The sequence below is a fragment of the Triturus cristatus genome, chromosome 4_1, assembly GCF_964204655.1.
Source record: "Triturus cristatus chromosome 4_1, aTriCri1.1, whole genome shotgun sequence".
Classification (NCBI taxonomy): Eukaryota; Metazoa; Chordata; class Amphibia; order Caudata; family Salamandridae; genus Triturus; species Triturus cristatus.
In genome coordinates, this window is record NC_140585.1 from 789,645,525 (window position 1) to 789,665,761 (window position 20,237).

Here is a 20,237-nt window from a genome sequence, read left to right on the forward strand (position 1 = left end):
TCTACGCGTTTCCCTCTGGTCTTGTCCCGCCACTAGGACACTGTCTTCTTTTCGCTCTGTGACTGGACCGGTCGTCGCGACCTTCTGTCTCGTAGTTGCTTTTGATGTTGCTTCTGATGTAGAGTGATGTTACCGGACCTCTCTTCCTGCTCCTCCTGGTCCTCTTTGTGAACCTCTCATGGGGTCCTCTTCACTTCTCTTCTCTCCGGCTCTGACCCTTGGCAGGTCAGTGTGCTCTCCGACCTCTTGTAGGTCTGCATCCTCCTTGCGACCAACTGGTGGTCAGCGTCGTCCTCCTTGCGACCATCTTGCTGGTCGGCTTCTTCCTCCTTGCGACCATCTTGCTGGTCGGCTTCTTCCTCCTTGCGACCATCTTGATGGTTGGCTTCGTTCTCCGCGCGACCATCGTGGTGGTCGGCAACCTTCGCGCGACCATCGTGGTGGTCGGCAACTTTCGCGCGACCATCTGGCTGGTCGGCAACCTTCGCGCGACCATCTGGGTGGTCGGCAACCTTCGCGCGACCATCTGGGTGGTCGGCAACCTTCGCGCGACCATCTGGGTGGTCGGCTTCACAGGGTGCGTCACATCGTGCGACTACCTGTATTTGCTGAATTGCCGAGTGCTGGTGCATGCTTCTCTTCGTACCGTCGCGGTACATCTTCAGAGTCGCGTTGCTCCTTGCGCTGTGTGATTTCTTGATGTGGTGGCTTCTTGGCGCCACTGGGTGTACTTCTTCATCCTTAGCCCGCCAGTGTCGGATTCTTGCTGCGCGCATCCTCGTCAGTGGGTTCCTCTTCCTAGGCGCTGCTGTGTACCTTCCGCGTCCGGGGTACAACTGCGCTGAGTCCTTTAGTTCGCTCGAGGGTTCCGCTCCACTTGATGCGGCGACAGCACAGTCCTTGCTGGGGTGGATGTGGCTTGACACCATTATTCTTCCACCTTGTCTTGCTGTGGGGTGGCGCGGCATCCCGGTGACACTCTGTCTCTTCTTCCTGTGCTTCTGTCGCGTTCCTGCGCTTCTGGCACATTCCTGTGCACCTCCGTCGCACTCCCGTGCGCCCACCTTCGCGCCTCCGTCAGACCTTGCGGTGCGTGCCTTGCTGCATCTTCATCCTTGCGCTGCGAGCCGTCGATCTCCTGTGGCTGCTGGACTTCCTTGGATTGCTGTAGGCTTGTTGATGTGCTTGGTGGCTGCAATACCACCAGTGGCCACTGGGTGGCAGTGTTGCTTTTCTTTGGCTTCAGCAGCCACCATTCTGTACTGCCAGAACTCTATGCCTTGTTTTCCTTTCCACTCCTCCAGGCTTCACTCGTGCCTAGGAGAGCCGGAGGGGAGCTGGAGCCAGGCAGACCAGTGGAGTCCAGATGGGGCTGGAGCTGTGGAGATCCCAGGACATGGCAGCAGGTAAGTCTCTTTTGCTTTTATTTTGCTCTGAGGCAGGTGAGGGGGACAAAGGCATTGACAGTGCTAACCAGAGGATGATGAGGCATCACTCGCAGGCTGCGTGAGAAAGTGCTCCTCCTTCACTACTGGTAGGCTCCGCTTCATTTCTTCAGCTGCTGGGGGTCCTGCGAGGTGGGGGGGGGCATGATCCAGATGGCCGGCAGCGGCCATTCTTTGTGTTCGCAATCGCCCTCCCTGCTGCAGCTCCGTGCAATCTTCGCACGGCAGGGAAGGGGTGGGGGTGCGCTCACTGAGCTCCTCACAGCTGCGGCACTTATTTATTTATTTATCGCGAGCGGCGCTGGCCGCATACAGTTCTGGGCACATCTCCCTCCCTCCCGCAGCAGCCTCGCACACTTCTCCTGCTGCGCGGGGGGGGGGTCGGCATGTCTGTCCCTATGCGGGGTAGGCACCCGCTGGTTCCGTTTGTCACGGTGCTCCTGAGCGGGTGGGCTCCGCCTTCGGTGTTTACGCCGTAGCTTCTGCAGGACAGTGGCAGCGATTCACTTCCTCGCGCCTGTGCCGGTGGGACGGGGACCTTCGCTCGTCGGGTCCTTTTCTAGGGGCACTGTGCGTTCGCCTCTACCCGGCTACGAACCAGAGGCTGATTCCCCCCAACGCAGCTTCCCATTCCAAGCGCGATCAGCGAGATCCGCGCGGCTCCCTCGAACTGCTGCCTTCGCTTCTGGGCCGCGTTCAGTCTGCCTCGTGGGAAGGTGGACGACCGCCACTCTCTTCCTCCTCTCACGCTCGGCTCTCTTGTCGCGGCATACAGGGCTCACCTTCAGCCCGGCTGGGCTTCTCCTTTCCGCGGGTGGGCACCGCGTGGTTCACGCTTCTTACGGGGGCCGCAGCCGATGCGGGTGGGCTCCGCTCGGCTTGCCTTAACTTCTGGGAACCTCTGGGCACAGCGGTAGGGTCGGGGTGGACACCCGGCTTCCTCGGCAGGGTCCCACCCTCACGGCGGATGCGGGTGGGCTAATCGCCGTGTTCTCTCCGGCGCTGCTGGCTCTACTGGTGCGGGGTGGGCTCCCCGGTCGCCACAGGAGACGCTGCAAGCTCTGCCTCGCCCCGCAGGCTTCTCGGCGCGTCGCGCTTTCCCACGGGGGGTGCCCTCACTGCGGGCAGCTCTCTCTCTTTGTTTGATTGCGTTCGTTGCACATATCAGGGGCTGCACACGCGGGTAGTGTACCCGCCTCGTCGCCAATGTGGTGATTGGGCCCTCAGGCCCTCATGCATACAAATGAGGGACGCAGGACACAGGATGCTGGTACTGTAAACTGGCCACGAGCACGTGCGCTCGGCCCCTTTTATTGACAGGGTCACCTGACTCGTGACGCCTGTGGTGGGTGGGTGTTCAGTGTGGGTTACAGTGAAATGGAACACTAGAATGTATCCAGCCGGATACTACAGAATCCACACTCTGGTGGGACTTCCAGTCCCAGAATGCAACGCGTGGCCACAAATACTCTCAGCTGCGAGGGAGGCGCTGCTTGAAGCCTCTTAAGCGCCGCTTGCACCCCACGGCACGTGAAGCACGAATTGCTGCGGGCGAGCTGCCGCGGGTGAGCTGCCGTGGGTGACCTGCTGCTGACCAGAGGGGGCTGTGAGTGCTCCTGTCCCGACACCCGCCAATCCTGGGGTCAAACCTGGGACGCGCCTGTTGGCTCATCTACCAACCGCAAGACGGATCCACACTCTGGTGGGACTTCCAGTCCCAGAGTGCAACGCGTGGCCACAAATACTCACAGCTGCGAGGGAGGGGCTGCTTGAAGCCTCTTAAGCGCCGCTTGCACCCCACAGCACGGGAAGCACGAATTGCTGCGGGTGAGCTGCCGTGGGTGAGCTGCCGTGGGTGAGCTGCCGTGGGTGAGCTGCCGTGGGTGACCTGCCGCTGACCAGACGGGGCTGTGAGAGCTCATGTCCTCCCCCCGACACCCGCCAATCCTGGGGTGAAACCTGGGACGCGCCTGTTGGCTCATTTACCAACCGCAAGACAAATCCACACTCTGGTGGGACTTCCAGTCCCAGAGTGCAACGCGTGGCTACAAATACTCACAGCTGCGAGGGAGGTGCTGCCTGAAGCCTTTTAAGCGCCGATTGCACCCCGCGGCGCGGGACTCACACAGGCCGCGCCCGGGCGAAGTCCGTGCCAAGGGTGGGCCTGTCTGTGCCTGTCAGCGGCTGGAACAGGCTGGGCTGGGCCACCCCCTTTGGCTGCTTCACTGGGCCACAACTCTCATGGTACTTAACAACAGAACAGGCCCTGTAATCATCTGGAAGGCAAGGCGGTGAGCCCCAACCCCTATTCTCCCATTTCTTACTCCTCTAGCCACTTCCCCCGGTGACTGTTATCCCATCAACATTGCCAATAATCCGCACCGGCTGCTCAGACTGCTCAATTAGAGGGGGTAACCTTCCGCAGGGTGGTCCAAATGAATCTGCTAAATGAGGTTTTGTGTTTTAACTATTTATTGAGAGCTAACGGCCAAGCATTGGACTGCACAATTTTTACCTTTTAGTCTTACTGTTATTTTAGCCATATTGGACGCGCATAGGATCTTATGGTCTTCAGCTTCTCGGTATTTGCAAGGTCCCTAACTTTACTAGAACACTGGGCTTCAATCTGGATCTGAACTAACTTGACTACAGTGCTGAATGCCTCTAGTGATCAGTTCGTAGGCAGACCTTTTTACCTTAGACACTCTTATCTGGTAGTCCCGCCAATCCTATGTAGATTCACACTGTAGCCTGCTTTCCCATGTACTCCCGCACTCGCACTTTTGCTCTCTTCGCTCTTCTGCCCTGTGTCTGGCATACTTACTCCTGCACTCTGCACTTTGCGTTCAAGCACTTGCACATTCTGCTTCTTCTGTCCCGAGTCAACCAGTAGTGCTCCAATTAAACTATCCTTCGCACATAAGGTAATTCACAAAATCAAAGAATAATGAGCAAACGTGTGTGTGTGTGCAGAAAAGAAACGGACACCTCCCAAGCCAAACCGACCTCTATAGACAGGATGCTTGAAAAAGCATTAGGAGCAGTGGCCACTGAAATCGAGCGGACAGAGAGACGATTATCACTAACCCCTAACCTGGAAATCCCTCTGGTACATCCAGACACCTCGCAAACCTCAGGAGTCATGCCAAACGATACTCCTATGGCCCAAACTGCTATAGCTGAAGTAATTAACTCTGAACAATCCAGGGTGGAATCACCTATACAGCCCGCTATAAAAGGGAGACCTAAAACACAAGCGAAAACAGCGGCAAGAAGGAAGAAGGCTATGGGAGAGAAGATAGATAATAGGAATACTGGGATGGGAGGAACAGCAAACAGTATTGATACGATCAGTGAACAGCCAGTGTGGGTTACCAAGTTAGTGGTGGATCTACAAATCCAAGTAAGGGCTATAGTAAAGGACGAGCTCAATTCACTCATAGAAAGGGTTGACAAGTTGACCTCGCTCCTGAATGATTGGACAAGTGGCAGGGGGGTAGTAGATGGGAACGTTGGGCCCGTCACTGGACCCAGAGACCAGGCAGCAGCGAACACCACTAGGGCCACCCCGTCCCTTACACATAAGGATTTCCCAGCTACTCAAGCACCAAATCCAGAGAGACAGCAATCTTCAGCCCCCGCCAGAGCCAATATAGAGAGGCACCCCACCTCAACCGCTAACAGAGCAAACCCAACGCCTTTATACCAACAACCCACTAGGCAATGGCAGCCGAACAAACAACGGGCAGGGGTAGACTTTACCAACCGCATAGAAGCCATTAAAGAAAACCCTCCCCCACCAGTTATAAACCTACCACCGGCTTCCACGCCATATGTTCTTATTCTTGTAGGCATCCCTGAGCTCAGAGCGGGCCAAAACGAACCACACCAAGAACTAAAACACAAATGCATGCAATGGTTAGCTAACCACAGACACTTCCGGTACGACGATGCAGGAAAGATCTTAACAACACGTAGAGTTGGTTGGCTGGGATGGAGGCCCAAGGACAAGCAAGGAGACTGTATAGTGATAAACTTTAGAAACCCTTGCGTTGTCCAAGAAATTTTAAACAGAGACGATGGAAGACAAACGGGTACTATCAGAGTCCTCCCATTGGGTTATTTTTATCCCCCAGAGAGAATCCAGCAAGACCTATAAACGTGTACTCCAGACCAGTTAGTCATAGCCAGGAGTCAAAGACACTCGAGGAACTAATGTCATTCCTAGCCACCATCTCAGACCACTACATGGTGATTATAGGAGAGGATTTAAATTGTCAGTTTGAGCTATTAGATGGTATGCCCAAGGACAGTCTCTGTGAAGAAGAGAAGTACTGGGCCACCAGTAAAAATCTGGTCCCCTCTGGTGATCCAGATGAACTGCCTTGCTCTAAAATACTCTCTAATGGAAGAACAAAATCTGATACAACAGTAACTTTACTTTCATTAGAAACGGGCGAGGCTCATTACTGGATTATATCTTAATCGACTAAAAATCTTGGCATAGGGTATGCAACTTCAAGGTCATGATACGGCACGATAGTGACCATAATGCCCTGCACTAGAATTAAACAAGTTGAATCCCGGGAGTGCCACAGGGGCATATGCCCCTACCGACGACAGGTTGTCTCTCACAAACTGTAGGGAGAGAGTGCAAAGGCAGACATAAAACAGTCACAGGATAGGCTAGGCTCCCTGTATGAAGCCATCATTCCGGTCCTCTTGACTGCAATTAAATGTGTCCCCATTATCCACACCAGAATTGATTTCCTGATGATTACCCAGAATCACACTAGGTTAACGTCAACCACGGCAGACTTCTTCTTTCCTATAAAAATCACCAGGCCAAATAGGAACCCCCCCCCCCCCACCCCCCCACCCTTGGTATAACTATCAATGCCGAAAGACTAAAACAGCCTTGATTACATCTATCAAGGCTAATGACCGTTCTTTAATCAAAATAACTAGAGCGGCCTACTAGGTCAGTGTCAATGAGGCAAAAAAAGGGTGGTAAAGTGACAAGTGGGATACCTTGAGAAGCTCCCTGGGTGCCCGCGATATGAGGACTTTTTGGAAGGTGGTCAATACAGGTAGCTCGGAGGCAAAATCACCGATAGAGCCAAACCTAGAGGCAGACGTAGGAGGGACCATTTTGAATCCCTCTATTCAAGGGCAGAGTCACTGGACGACTCAGCCGCCAAAGGTTACTCTTTGGCGGCTGACTGCCCGATTGCATCCATGTCCACCAACAGAACTGTGGATGACACCCTGATAATAACTCTCAAAGAGATAACAGGTGCCCTTTCTAAAATAGCCCCGGGCAAAGCGCCAGGATTACACAAGATCCCAGGGGACTTATGCCACAGCGAACCCACCATTTGGGCACCATATCTCTGGGTTTTATTCAATGCCATACTCCAAGGCATGAAGATTCCTGTTAGTTGGGCCTTAGCCAAAATAATTCCCATATATAAAAAGGGCTCACCGCTGCTACCTACAAATTATAGGCCTATAAGCCTTATAGATATCACCCAAAAAATCTTTGCGTGGGTGCTGCTGCTCCGGCTGCAGAGTTGGATGGAGGAGCATAAGATACTTAGTCCTCTCCAGGCAGGGTTCAGAGAAAAACTGTCCACATTGGATCAAATCCTCAGGCTACAAATATTACACTGGAAAATCGTGTGTCTGGAGGGTGGCAGCCTCAACCTTATATCTATAGACCGGAAATCTGCGCTCAATTTGGTCCCAAGAGAGAAGCTGTGGGCAGTTCTCCATGAGATGGGGGTTCCGCCATACCTGTGCCAAATCATGAAGCGGTTACATGAGGGAAATTACGCTCAAATTAGATTTGGCAAGGAAGGAAAACTCACGGCCCCCATTTCCGTAAACAGAGGTGTTCGCCAGGGATGTGTCCTCGCCCCGACTCTTTTGAGCCTATATAAAAATGGGCTAGTTGATTTTCTACATAGCGAGAAAGACTTGGACGTCCCTGAGCTGACATTACGCAAAATCCCAGCCATGATGTTTGCCGAAGACACTCTATTATTATCAAAATCGCCCATGGGGATACAGAGGGTACTTAATAGATTTGATGCGTTTTGCAGGGAAAGAGGGCTTGAAATTAACCTCCAAAAAACAAAATTCATGGCGTTTAACTCAGCCAAAAGTACCGACCAAATCCAAGCTTAAATGGTAAACCCCTAGAGAGAGTATCTGCTTTTGATTACCTAGGCATAACTATCACATAATCGATGGACTGGGGGGCCCAAATCAAAAAATCAACCTTGAAACTGGCACAATCATCAGGGGGCTTAACAAAGGTTTTTCGAAAATCTATCCACAAGCCTGTGAGCCCAGCAATAGAAATATATAAGGTCCAAGCCAGGGGAGGGGCGCTGTATGGAGCAGAAATATGGCCCACCGCAGTTCCGAGAGTCTCACGCAAACTGAAAACACTTTTCTCAGGCAACTGTGCGGCCTCCAACGGAGCACACCACGCAACGCCACTCCAATTGGACCTGGGGGTAAGGGCTAACGCCGAAGAATCTAATCTCAGACCCCTTTTATTCTGGCGGCGTCTGTGGGTTACCCCAGAACTATTAGAATTCAGGGACGAATGGAGAGAGGTGATGAGTCTACCGGGGGCGGGCAAACTACCCTGGCTTTCCTACATTCAACACACTTCAGAGAATCTGGGACGGGGCAATCTTTGGGGTGACCCAGAGGTGGCTTGTGCCACCGTGTCCAGGAAAGGGCTGAAGGACTGCTACTGGGAGTTTAAATTGGCCCAACTCCAGAGAAAGCCTTTCGTAGGTAAGCTCACTGCAGTTTTCTTTGAAACCAAGGATTGGTATAGTTTAGAGCCGGAACTGAGCGATATCAAGCCGACAACTGCCAGAAAGCTCTATCTGTAGTTTAGACACGGGTTCTTGCCACTCGGCTCTTTTACAAATAAATGGGCGGGCTCGCAAACTCTGGAGTGTCCGGCCTGTGACTGCTCCACAGAATCAGACTTCCATGTGTTCTTTTGCTGCCCCGGATACCACAAAGCGAGAAAACAGTGGTTGGCCCAGACCTGTAGAAACCTAGGCACCAGGCGCTGTTGTGAGGCTTTTAGGATATTGAAACACAAATTCTATCCTCCCTATTGTACACTCGGTAGCAGGCTTCTTATTCTCCATGTGGTGCACTCGTAGAGCACTTTTAAAACCAATTCAATAAATAAGGTCTAGACTCTTGCACAATGGAACTAAGGAATTTTAAAATGACTACCTGTTTTATTGTTTAAGCGAGATCACTTGCAATGATGCAGTTCATTTACATTCCGAATTTACTGTTATATTGGTTTGTTGCTTCTGAGAATTGACTGCTTCTAGTGGCGAAGATAAAGCTCTGACCTCTCATATATAGACCGGTGAGCTGTTCACATAGATCGCACATGCACTTTGAACCGCAAATACTGTTTCTACTTTTGATTGATAACTGATTTTCCAACTTGTTGAGCCGCTACCATACTTTATACTGCTCCAGGTTATACCTGTGTATGTTTTAACTGATTGTTTTTATTGTATGTACCCGATTTTGCCCTTTCTTTTCTATCTATTTCGATTCGAAAGCAAATTAATTGTATGCTATTTTAGATGTACTTTTAAGGTCAAACTGACCGATATAAAGTAATTATTGAATTGAATTGAATTGCTTTATAGAGAATAACAAAGAGAGCTGGCTCTCGAAGCTTACAATGAGCAATATCAAAGAAATGAAATGAAACATATGAAAAGTAGACCCTCGAAACTGAGAGGAACAGCTGCGACCCCTGACTACTTCCAAATTACGCCAATGACCTGGGGATAGGAAAAAGGACAACAAGACAGACTTTGGTGTGAGGGGGAATGGAAGAAGGTGTAAAGAAGGTGGGGGAGGGAGCCGTTGGAAACTGGAGGGATTGTGTATGGTTGGCAGAGAGTGGAGGAAAGGAAGGCAGGTAAGAAAAGTGGAGGGTGTGGAGGTGAAAAAGGGGAGGAGAGACAAACCTGGGGGAGAGGTGGGGTAAGAAACAGGAGGTGGGCAGCGATTGAGTTAGAGGGAAAGTGTGAAAGGGAGAAGTGATGTTGGTCAAGGGGAAAATAGATGTAAGGAAGAGAAGGAGAAAGATATCAGGAAGATAGTTGGAATGAGGGCAGTGGAAAGGGGGAGTGGAGGAGGTGAAAGGCAGGAGTGCCAGAAGCCAGGAGGCAGAGAGAGGTTAGCAATAGACAGGTGGGGTTGGGGGTGCCGGGGAAGAAAAGGGAGAGATGTGGATCAGCTGGACTATAGGCAAAAAGCCAGCATTGGAGATTGAAGAGGAGAGTGGCAAGGGAAAAATTGGAGTGGAGGGTGCAATAAAACAATTATATTTGAAGTGGTTACATTTGTAGCATGAACTGAAGATCATGGTGGAATTAGTTCAGAACAACATCTGAAAAGAAAGGTTTAATCGGTTTCAGAAAGCTAGGCAGTTATCTCTGCAACAAATTTCAGGGGGGAAAAAGTTCTTCCGCCATACAAGGACTATGACTCGGTTAACTGGGTTACCAGATTTTTAGATTCAAGTCTGAGAATGTCACTGTTTCTCGAGTGCTTTCTTGACATGTGCGATATTGTTGGCACATTGTAGGTAGTTTGGCTGAGGAGAGTGGATGGCTTTAAAGGGTATGCATGATAATTTAAACCTAATTCTGGGCTCATTGGGGCTGCCAATTCAAGTATGGGTCGTGTGTTCGATTTTACGAGTAGAGACCATGCTACAACCTAATTATAGGTCAACCTTGACAGGTGCCATAGATGGTTTTGGACTCTCGGACGAGAATTGTCAATTCTGGAAATTAACAAGAATTGGATGATGAAATGGATCATGAGATTAGGACATTTTAGTAGATTTAACCATGTGTTTGATGTGTGGTGTCAATCAAGGGATCAGTCCAGTTGTCCGGTGGTTTAAATTCAGGGGAATGGAATGGGTTGGAACTGACAGATCAAAGTTTCTGCAGCCATTGATTTTTAATTTGGATGATTTATTTCTGAAAGAGGATGAATTCTGTTTTATCTAGATTGAGCCTGAGGACGTTGGCAGTCATCAAGTGTTGAAATCTTTACTAAACAGGATTTCAAAATGCAAATGTCTAGATGAGAATTGATTTCAAGGTAGAGCTAGGTGTTGTCAGCTTATTGGTATATTAGACTCTTAAACCTTTGATTAGATCCTTCAGTAGATCTGTGTAAAGATTGAAAAGTGTGGGCTCGAGGGAAGAGCCTTGTGAGACTGCGGATGTGATGGTTGCTGGGTTAGATATGGAAACACCTAATCTGACTATTGGTTTGTGGTTGTCGAGGAAGGAGGCAAACCAGTTGAGAACTGTCCCTCGAATATACATGCAGGTTTCAAGGGTCTTGATTAGTCTTGGGTGATTGATAGTGTCAAAGGTTGCTGACAGAACATGTAGGAAAAGTAGACCAAATGGTTTAATTTATCATGCTGTGAATGCCATCAAGTGTTTTAAGGGTGGCAGTTTCAGTACTGAAGCCTTTGTGATAGCCCGATTGGTAGGCTTGAAGTTCATTGTTGATCACGTGCTTTGTAAGCTGAAGATCAACATATTTTTCAATTACTTTTCCCATCCATAGGATGTTAGTAATGGTGCTGTTGTTTTATAGGAAAAATGGGTTAGGATCCACTGTCTTTAAGAGGGAAGTGCTGTGAGGCAATTTGAAGATGTATGGGAAGATAGCGTTTTTAGAGATGTGTTGACTAGGTAATACCAGGTTTTATTGAAGAGATGGAAGTTTGTTTTAATGTTATTTGTTGAGATAACATCATCTTGGTAGTGTGTATCATTTATGTTTTTGATTATTTTGTCTAGGATGTCTTCAGAGATTGGGGCAGATTCTGGCCATTCAGTGTGACAGGAGGTGTGAGGAATTATGGTGTGACTACTGAATTAAGGTGAGATAGATGTTTGATTTGATAGATTTTGTTATGGACAAATGTTTGTAGTTCTTCACATTTAGGATCGGTTTGAGGAAGGTGAGATTTGGAGTGTGGTTTGAGGTTATGCTTAAGTGGTCAAAGAGAGCTCTGGTCTAGTTATGGAATTGTGGAACTTGAGTTGGAAAAAGGGCTTTTGAGGTGATAATGTGGAGTAAGATCTAGAAGGTTTGTCAGGTCTCCAAAGACTTTCTATTTATCTCATATCTTTGTCAATCAATTAATGTTTGTTTCGAGGAATATACCCCCGTAAAACACACATATATATAAAATTCCTACTGTGTATCCATGAATATAATCATTCTAAAACAAGAAAAAACAGATTGGGATTAAAAAGAAAGACATGCTTTCTTCGATGCCAGACAGCATATAAAATGTGCTTATGCTAAAAATACTAAAAACAATATGTCACTCATATCAGTGGGAAATATTCTGGAAGCCATTACATACTATCTAATGCCCATGTTCAGACAATGCTGTCTTATCTATTTTTTCCTAGCATTTCTAGAGGCCGGGAAAAAAACACAGATAATGATCAACGTTTTCCAGGATGTTAGTGCAAGTCAAACAATTTTCATTAAAATCAAGAAGACTTGCCTACTTATGTTAGCAGCATACCCTACCTAAACTTGACATACATGGCCTGATTTTAATGTTGATCGGAGTTGCCTTCCACCGACATGGTTTCGGTGAGGGAACCGCCCGACCATAGGTCAGCGGTTCTGCACACCTGATTACGAAGCAACCTCACATAGTGCGGTCACAAACTCCTAATTCTCTGTGGGAGCTTGTGCTGTGTGCGAAAACAGCCCTCAGCACAAGCTCTCATTGAGAAAGGAGAGTTTGTGAAAATCCATGCAACGTGTGGCCACATGTTGAAGGAATTTTCAGGGTGGCACCATAGGTAACCCTCGGGCCATATACAGAAGGCCAGGGGGAAGGGGGCCCATGTATAAAAAGAACGATATGGTAAGGATGTCAGAACCAATCATAATCCAGACGGTGGAAACGCTGTCCTTAAGGGATTATGAGGCCATTCCGACAGGCCGACAGGCTCCTTCCAACATTGTTAGGTTAAAACTCTGACCGCCGTATTACAATGAAAGCAGTCGGAGTTTAAACCTACAATGTCGGTCGGAGGCTTTCCAACTGACAATGTAATTAGGCCCAAAGTGTTTTAGTCCTAAAATCGTTATTTTCCTGGAAGAGGTAATCTGAATATCGGAGATTGCTGTGTTGTTGGAAGATCTCTTTGATTTGAATGGTGCAACATTGTCTATATCCATAATGAGAGTTTTATCAAATTGTGAGAGTAGCTGGTTAATGTTGTCACTGTAAGAGAGATTTTCAGTGACTTTGGTTAAGACTTGAGCAACGCCGTCTTCAGAAAAATGTTCAAAGGCGCATTTTAGACATGGGTTTGAGGTGGGTGTGTGTGAATTATGCATTTTGGAAAAGTGATGATAAACTGGTCTGGTCAGTCATTTTCTATTGGTTTCCAGCAAGTGAGTTAGACATTGTCAAAGAGAACTAGGTCTCAGATTGTGCCTCTTGTGTGGGTGGGTAATTCGGAGAGGTGTGTTAAGTGGAGACTGTCAGGGGTGATGTCTGAAAGATGAAAGGTGGCAGCAGTGGAATTTCTCAAATTTAAGCTGAAGTCTCTTAAGTATATTTTTTTGTTGGGCTGGGTTTGTTGTTGAGTGGGAATTGTCTGTCCCTTTAAAAGGAGAAGTGTAGTTATTCTACTGTTTCCACACTGCTCCTGCTTCACTGCAGGACAGCTACCGGGCCTCTTGATGACATCACCAGCTTCACTCCAGGCCTCATCAGTACTACGCCAGGCCCATACCTATGGTCTATATGTCCTTAGGCCTGCAAGGGGCTTTGAGTGGTGCAGGTCCCCATTACTGCCACCCCACTAAACATCTGTGCAGGCCTAGCCATGCCACCACTCTTCGTCTGCAAGAGACTGAATCACTGGGGCAAGATATCCAGCTCTACTAGGGCATGTCCCAGCATCCAGTAGGTCAATCTGTCCGTCCTGCTGCTAGAATCTCTGCTCCCCAGTCAAGTTGTGCTTACCCTAGCAATCCTTCAGGCCACCTTGAATCAGATCTTCCAGCCACCAGCACCAGTTCACTTGTCCCTGCAGACCATCCCTGGCTTCTCTCTTCTTTGTGTCACTTTCATAGCCTGGTGGGGAAGTGGCTGTGGGAGCATGCTCCTCTATATTGCAGTATGGCCCAGTGCAAGGCTACTTTGTTTCAGAGTCGCACAGCTGATATCACCAGATCTTTCTTCAGCACTCTGTCAGTGCAGCGCCTCCTTCCAGCCCTCTCGAAAGGCTTTCTCTGCATACTCTCGACTCCACAGTCACTTACTCGATCTTGGATGTCCACATATTTTCTGACAGCACAGCTCTCTCATGCCATTGAGATCCAGAGTATTGCTAGGATCTCCTTTCTGTTTTTCTAACCTTCAACCCCTGCACTTTGACTTTTCTATGCTGGTGCTACCTAATACATTACAGATAGCAAATGCCTCTCAGACCATGGATCGGCAATCTTTTGGCACCTATTACCTCCGAGTCTGTTCAATTAATCAACTGTGATTACTTGTGTGGTTCTTATAACATTGTGCTAATGTTTTTCCATTTTTGAATCAAAATATACAGCATAAAAGGACTATCAATTTTTACTTAAATACCTTATGAATTTACTGTATCAAACGTTTTGCCTTTAAAACGAACATTGAAATAGCACAGCAACAAAATGACATGACAACAAAACATCAGGTGCATTGTTAGACATATGACCTCAAATTTTTTTTTTAACAGTTTGGTCTGTTACAAATGGAAAACCATTAGCACAATGTTATAAGAACCACACAAGTAATCACAGTTCATTAATTTAACAGACTCGGAGGTATTAGTAGGAGATCTCCGGTGCAAAAAGATTGCTGATCCGTTGCCTGAGGGGCATTTGCTAGCTGTAATGTATACTTGGTTCCAGCCTCTTCAGTCCTAAATAGAATCACTCCCCCTTCTTTGAGACCCACATGAGTGTAGGCACCACGCCTCTGAGGGAGGCCCCTGAGAAATAAATAATTAGAGGTAGCAGTCCTAATTTGAGTGGATCGTGTATCCACTAGACATGAGTTTTTCCATACATCAAGTTTTTGATTGACACCAAAAGATTCATTTGGACAGACATCATATACATATCAACAAAAAGATCATAAATGTCAGAACACAAAACATTAAGTTACAGGGAGGAAGAAATAGAAGAATTATTAAGAAGACCCTCTACACTTAATATTGGTAACACCACAACCAATTCACGACAACAATCAGAACTAGAGAAAATAACAAGACTTAAGAAGAAACAAATTCATACAGCTTTACACGGTGAAGTACTATTGGAAGAACTAAGAGCAGGTACAATCCCTGTAGGCCTGCAAGTAAAAAACGTCCTGGTCATCTTTGTAGATCAGCCTGAGTATCTAGGAGAATTCAGCCATATATGAATGAAATGTTCCTGTGATTGGATGTTCCTCTCCATCAAAACAGCAGAACGCCTCATCCGACAAGAATTTGAGCTAATAAAGGAGCTAGAAGAAGCTTTTCTGAACAACGAGTCAATTGAGAACGCACAGTCACTGTTAACTAAATTGGAAAAGGAAAACACTACTTTCAAGAAGAACACAGACAATTTTAAAAGAGCTAAGTTGCAAAAAGATATCCTCAATTTCAGTGAGAAAAAGATCTATCCACATCTAGACAAAAAATACTACAAACAACCGATCAATACAAGAATCCTGAGAACGCATGGTGGCAGGAGCAAAAGACAATTCACTACCTTTTCGGATGCATCATCATACTCCGACAGCTCAAGTGACACCAAACCATCCACAAGCTCCAGCAAGTACAATTTTTTATCAGGGACCAGAACCTTTTTTAGACAGAGGCAATGGACACCCCCGACGAAGAAACAGAGTAAGACAAAGGTACAATCCCAACCCCAATTAATACAGGGAGAAATTATAATGAGGAGAAACATCTACAGATGGTAAGGAGCGAATCCAACTCCATCTACAACCTAACTGACTGTACCTTAACAACTGATGAAACCCAAGTATTTATTAAAGGTTTATCCTTTATACCATTGAGTATGCCAGATATGAGCCAAACAAAACTGGAAATCATTCAACTGTTTCAAAAGATAAGCTTGTGGAATTTTTTTTATAAGAGATCTAGATGCCTTAGATGGTAAGCAAAAATACATGAAGTGGAACATGACAGAAAATGAAAAGATTGCCCTTGAGAAGCTGAGAAACAACCAGGACATCATAATAAAGCCTGGCCGACAAAGGCGGAGCAATGGTTATCATGGTGGGAGGGAAATATGAAGCAGAAATCAATCGCTAACTTGCTAACAAAGAACACTACAGAAAAACAGACAAAGATTGTTCTAAAATGGTACAAAACAAATTGACTAAACTAATAATGACTGGGGAAGAACAAGGTTGGATATCCAAAAAAGAAGCCAAATACCTCTTCAATGAAAACCCTAGGATGCCTCAAATGTATGTCCTTCCTAAGATTCATAAGTACTCAGTCAACCCCACTGGGAGACCTATTATTTCAGGAGTGAATTCCATTCTAGAGAGACCAGCCAAATGCATAGGTACCTTTCTCAAACCACTGGTCGGATCAACGAAGAGCTACCTCCGAGATGCAATGCAAGCGATCACGATTCTGGAAGGTCATTCCTTCCACCCAGAAGCAGAACTCTTTTTTTTCTTTTTTCTTTTTTCTTTGTCCTCATCCCTGTCATGACCGCAAAAGCCAAGCTATACAAGCAGGACAACGCGGGTTTATTGGATAAAAGGCATGCAGACTCAGTAGTGAACTGGTAAGGGATGGCGGCTGATCGGAGGGGGCCCAGCCCCAAAGCAATAGCCAATATCATACATAGCCCGGTGCCGAGTTGTTAAGCCGGCAACTGCTAATCATGTACCAATACTGACCATTTATGCAAAAGAAAATTGTATCATGGCTAGATAATCATCGGACTGGGGGGAAAAAAAAAAACCCCAGCTGCTTACACAATACAATCTAACAACAACCAAAAAGCTTTTTTTCTTGGATTTCCAGTTCTGGCCAGATCAAGCTTCGAGATTTGAGAGATTGATAAACACCAGTCAAGTAAAGTAGGGGGATCAGGTTCCTTCCAACGTTTACAAATTTCCCTACGTGCTGCCAGCATACAATAAAAAATAAGATTGTTAACTGGACTCTGGACCAAATCAAAAATTCCGAAGACTACTAACCCAAGATCTATAACGACTGGAAAACCAAAGGAAAATGTAAGATTCTTGCCGATGGCGTCCCAATAAGATGACAGGTTGGGGGCATTCAAAAAAACATATGGGGGTCAGAAGCTGATACCAAACCACATCGAGGACAAGAGACCTGAACATCACTAGAAAACTTGGACAGCCTCTGTGGAGAGTAATATGCCCTATGTATAGTAAATAGGTGATTTCTTCAAAGCCAAGCTGGCTTAACTATATCCCACATAACTGTGCAGGATTTTATCCAGAAATCATGTAGATTACAGCTAGATATCACAGGGCCCCAGAGTTGTTCAGGTAGATTAAATTCCCCGTCAAGCTCCTCAAGTATTAAATTATACCACAGGGAGATCTCTTTTAAGACAGGTGGTTTGTCCAATAGGAGAGATACCAGTTGACTAGTGCCGCCTACTAAAAAGTTCTTCCAACGAGGATTTTGACTATGAAGAGCCTGTGCCCAGCTTGATACTTGAAGAAATTTAAATCTAAAAAAATTGGGACCTATTTTATTGCTTAAAAGTTCCCAAGGAAGCATCACCCCTTCAGTAAATAGGTGCCCCCAAATTAATATGCCCGCCTCTTTCACTGGAGCTGATAGTGCATCCCTTGACCAGGCCGGGGGCGCCGGTAAATCCCAAATGGGTGCTCTATCTGAATAATATCCCAGTTTAATCGATGATCTGATGTTAAACCAAGTTTTGGCAAAACTCTGTAACACCTTGAGTTTAACCTTCTTAAAGTACTTCGGATCACCGAACTTAAATAAAAAACCAGACTGTCCAATTCCTTCAGCCTCCAGCATAGTCGAGAACATTGTCCCTACCCCCTGATCAGATGGCATTTTTAAAAGCATGCGGGCGTGGGATAACTGAAAAGCCCATGCGTAGATCTGTAGATCAGGTCCTGCCAGTCCCCCCTTTTCACGACGCCGCCTGATTTTTTTTCCATGCAATCCTGACATTCTTTTTTTTTTCCAGATGAACGAGCTAATGTTGGCTTGTAACTTGGTCAAAGAGAGTTTATCAAAATAAAGTGGAATTGTATTAAATAAAAACGTGAGTTTTGGCAGTATAGACATTTTGACCAGATTTGCACGTCCCAGAACTGACAAAGAGAGGTGTCCCCAAGCATCCATCAATTTCCGGCACTCTTTAGCTACTACAGATAGATTAGTAGACGCAATTAACTTAAGGTCCTTAACGATTCTTAACCCCAAATATCTCAGGCTTGTACTAAGTGGTACAGTGAATCCAGTCAGATCCGTATTCCAAGCCATAATTTCGGTTTTTGAGGCATTCACCTCGTATCCCGAAACATTCCCGTAATCAAGGGCTAGCTTGATAGCAGTAGGAAAGGCAGTGCTGATCTCTGATGTTAAGATCATAACGTCGTCCGCATATAGGGCCACCTTCTTCTCCCATGCTTTAAACTTAAAGGGTTTGATGGATTCATTATCCCGTAATATCTGAGCAAAGGGCTCAATATAGAGATTGAAAAGCAAGGGAGATAGAGGGCAGCCCTGCCGCGTTCCTCTTGTGATGTTAAAAGACTCGGCTAGGCCCCCATTAACCAGAACAGATGCAGATGGACTATGATACAGAAGTCGTACGGCTCTACAAAAGCATTTACCCACGTTGAACTTAGCCAAGGCACCTGACAGATACAACCAGTTGACTCTGTCGAATGCCTTGGTGGTGTCCAACGTGAGTATAGCAAATGGTAAAGAGTTAGTAGTAGCCATATCTATAGCTCCTACCAGATCATAGGTTAGTTCAAAGAGCTGGCGACCCTTTACAAAACCCTTCTGGTTAAGATGTAGAATATCCGGTCTCATAGCCAAAAGAGATGCAAAGATTTTATAGTCGGCATTGAGAATGGAAATTGGACGATATGACCCGCACTGTGTGGGGGGCTTGCCAGACTTGAGTATCAGAGTGATAGAGGCGTTGTTCCAGGAGCTAGGAGGAAGTGCCCCTTCCTGTAATATTTGGTTAAAAAGCAGAACAAGAAAAGGAGAAATCTCTACCACCAGCTTCTTATATATTTCAACTGGTAGGCCATCTGGCCCTGCCGCCTTACCACTCTTACTTCCGCAGATTGCGGCTACCACCTCTTCCTCCGTAACTGGCATGTCTAGAAAAGCACTTTGATCTGACGAGAGCGAGGGCAAAGATATATTGTTTAGCCACTCTCTAATGCACTCTGGGGAGATTTCTTTATCCTCTTGATAGATCTCTTGAAAGAAATCCTTAAATGCCGTTCTAATTTCTGCATCCGACGTTAAGGACCCAGAGCCGGAATTGATGGAATAAATTGTGTTACGGACCTGGTCAATCCTGGATTTCCAAGCGAGCAGTTTGCCAGCCCCTTCCCCAAATTCAAATTGGGCCAGTTTGCTAGCTTCCCAACTACAAAGCAGGCGTTGCCTTAAGACCGAAGCCAATTGCGTTTTAAGCACCAGCAGTTTCTCTTTTTTAACCGAGATAAGACTAGAGTTGTTACTGCTACTACTAAGATCAAATTCCGCCTGCGCTAATAAAAGATTGGCTTCGATAGATGCTATTTCCTGGGTATACTGCCTTCTACGAAATGTGAGCTTGTTTTTAATAGCTCCAGGAAGGATTTGAACGCATCCTGTACAGTGTTCGTACATGCTGTAGAAATATTAAGTTGCATAAATTCACGTGTCTCCAATTTTAGATAAGCAACATCATCTGATGATGAAAGAAAAATGCGATCAAAAGACCATGATCTATTAGGGAGCTGCACGATGTCTACAAGATCTAACTTTACTGCAGAATGGTCCGACAGATGGGAAGGCAAATAACTAACATTCTTTATGGAGCCTTGCAAATTGCGACTCGTCAAAAAGAAATCGATCCTAGACTGGTGGTGATATTTGAAATTCCGAAAGGAAAAACCAGTTTGCTGACCTGCCCTTACCCGCGAGATATCAATATACCCATATTGCTGCATAAAATTAAGTAAAAGCGCTCTAGATTTAGAAAGGACTTGTTGTCGACTCTATGGCGTTTTATCCAGAGTGTAATCGAGCACAATGTTAAAATCCCCTGCGATAATAATGGGTTCAGGGAAGTGCAAAAGCTGTGAAAATAAAGACTCCAATACTGAAGGGTCATCTCTATTAGGCCCATAATATCCTACCAGTGTTAATCGAAAACCTCCTATCTCTACCATAGCAATTACCCACCTCCCAGCCGGATCTACCAGCTGACTAACCAATCTAGTGGTAATAGCTTTCTTAAAGAAAATGGATACATCTCTCACATTAAGCGACTGGGAGGTGGAAACGGATATGTCTATCCACCTGTTGTTTTTAACCAAAGCAGATATCTCGCTCTCCACCAAGTGGGTCTCCTGGAGAATAATGACCTGTGCATCAGAATCACGCA

General features: G+C 46.5%; 1 protein-coding gene across 1 annotated transcript in view; it reads left to right on the forward strand.

The window, feature by feature from the left end:
- Positions 1-1,323: 1,323 nt before the first annotated feature.
- The window catches only part of LOC146855536 (uncharacterized), a 41,892-nt gene continuing 22,978 nt past the window's right edge, over positions 1,324-20,237 (forward strand). Inside the window, exon 1 of the mRNA XM_085650622.1 lies at positions 1,324-1,406. The gene's annotated coding sequence lies outside the window, so the exon portion shown is untranslated. The remainder of the gene's footprint in view (positions 1,407-20,237) is intronic.